Source organism: Oratosquilla oratoria, chromosome 28, assembly GCF_046742065.1.
Source record: "Oratosquilla oratoria isolate Oo_2021 chromosome 28, ASM4674206v1, whole genome shotgun sequence".
In the NCBI taxonomy this organism is placed as follows: Eukaryota; Metazoa; Arthropoda; class Malacostraca; order Stomatopoda; family Squillidae; genus Oratosquilla; species Oratosquilla oratoria.
The window spans coordinates 42,709,133-42,711,632 of NC_134804.1; the positions used below are offsets into that span (position 1 = coordinate 42,709,133).

Consider the following 2,500-nt stretch of genomic DNA (forward strand, 5'->3'; position numbering starts at 1 on the left):
CATGACGTCACACCATGGGATGACAAGGTTGCAAGGTTGCTGCAAGGTGGTCAGGTTGCGTAACAGCACCTTCAACACACCATGCAGCGTCTGGGGAGAGGAGGAAGACGAAGGGGAGAGGAGGAAGAGGAGGAGGAGGAGGAGAGGGGAAAGAGGAGGGAGAACAGATCATGGAGGAATATGAAAAGAAAGCGTGAATTAAATAGATCGGAAGCCAAGATGAATACATTTAACCTAAACTTATTCAACTAATTTTTATGTACATCATAAGAGCTATGCTCGTAGGGTCCCTGTCTTCCCATTGGTCAAACTTGGAATGAGTGTAAGTAGGACAAAGGATGAAGAAAGAAAAGGAGGAGAAGGGGAGGAAAACGGAAGAGAGGGAGTGGGGAAAAAGAGTTGGAAATAGAGTAAGAGGGTAAAATAGTACAAAGAGAAGAGAAGAAGAACAAGGAAGAGAAAGAAAGAAGGAAATGAGGAAAAGGCGAGAGGTGTTGTAGTGTTGGAAAGAGAGGACACAGGACAAAGAACACGAGGAAAATAGAAGAAGGAAAAAAGAGAAGATATGCGAGAAGAAAAAGAAGAAATTAAAGAGACAAATGAGAGAAGTACTGTGGGTGAAGTGAGGAGTGAGGACGCAAAAAAAAAAAAGGAAAATAAAAATTAGAGAGAAGAACCCATTTTTTTTGTTTCTTTCTTCATCTATTTATCTTTGTATATACAACTTCTTATTTTCTTAATCTATTTGAATATTCGTCCATTTGCTGCAACTTCTTAACGAGGTCTGTGGAGAGAGGTGTTGCTTTTGGTCAGGTTATTTTACTTGTTTGCTTGTTTGCTTGAATGCTTGTTTGCATATTCGCTTATTAACAATATTACGACAAAACCACTGAATAATTTCCTAAGAGTTTTTTAGGGAAAGTGGGCAATAGTTTTTAAATGATCATATCAAGTTTTGGTTTCTAAATTATCATATCAACTTTTAGGAACAATCGATTTATTTATTTATTTATTTATTTATTTATTTATCTTTAGTTCTAAATTAAAACCAAAATAATTTTTCTTCTATTGTTTAATTATAATACTACACATTGTAATTGCAAGAATGGATATTTTGTGAGTGATTTTAAATGGTCAAGCTTGAGGCTACGTATTCTTGGAAGATTGGCTTGGCAACAGTAGAAAGCAAATAGAAATGTTGAATATTGTTAGCACGCAGGAAGTATCGTACAGGCTTTCACCTGACATAAAGACCTTTCACCAAGAATGTCTTTGAAAGGCCAAACATAAGTTCACAAATTTTTAGAGAGTTATGTTTCGAAAACGGTTGCAGATAGACAAATATCTGTTAATATCAAAACAATGGACATGTTGTAACATAACCTTTTCCACGGTGGAGAAATTCGTTGATAAGCGACATTAGAATTATTGCCGACTGAGGTCTGTTGTGTATGATACCACTTGCGTATTAATTTATTTGCTTATTTATTTCTTTGTATTCATTCATTTATCTATTTATCTTTTTATTAATCATATGTGTTTGTTTATATACTCATTTTCTTACCTGTAAACTTCGAAGTCTTCTTTTTCATGTAATGAGCATCTGGATATAAAATATTGCATTTGCATGCTGTGGATGTGCTGTGTCTTGCGGCACTGCTTCTGACCCAGGGCAGTGGACAAGATGCAGGGATGACCCGTCATCCAGGAGGTGCCAAGATAAGAGGGAGGGAAGAGGGTAGAGGGGAGTGGAGTATATCGGGGATGGAATGGGTGGGAGTGGTTTCTATGCCTTTGTTTTTAGGCTACCTCCCGTGTAAGGTGGAAAAAGCCTTTGGTATATGTATGTACGTATGCATGGATCTACTATCATAACTTGGCAAGTCATGTTTGGTTAAATGCAGTAATACCAATGTATATTCCTCTTTATTTTTTTCTATTTTGTCTATCTATTCCTTATATTCTATCTTCTTTCTTTTCCAGGTAATGTAGTCACAGCACTCGTACATTCGGCTTAGGGCAGAGTAAATATCAGGTATGGTTTCAGGATTAAGAAAGATGAAATAATAATAATAATAATAATAATAATAATAATAATAATAATAATAATAATAATAATAATAATAATAATAATAATAATAATAATAATAATAATAATAATAATAATAATAATAATAATAATAATAATGATAATAATAATAATAATAATAGTAATAATAATAATAATAATAATAATAATAATAATAATAATAATAATAATAATAATAATAATAATAATAATAATAATAATAATAATAATAATAATAATAATAATAATAATAATAATAATAATAATAATAATAATGATGATGATAATAATAATGATACTAATAATTATAATAATAATAAAATTATATTAATAATAGTAACAATAAAAATAACAATAATAATAATAATGATAATAATAATAATAATAATAATAATAATAATAATAATAATAATAATAATAATGATAATAATA

The 2,500-nt window shown here is 30.8% G+C and overlaps 1 protein-coding gene across 1 annotated transcript in view; it reads left to right on the forward strand.

Moving 5' to 3' along the window:
• The window catches only part of LOC143040347 (uncharacterized), a 191,610-nt gene that overhangs the window by 101,633 nt on the left and 87,477 nt on the right, over nt 1–2,500 (forward strand). The window lies entirely within an intron of this gene.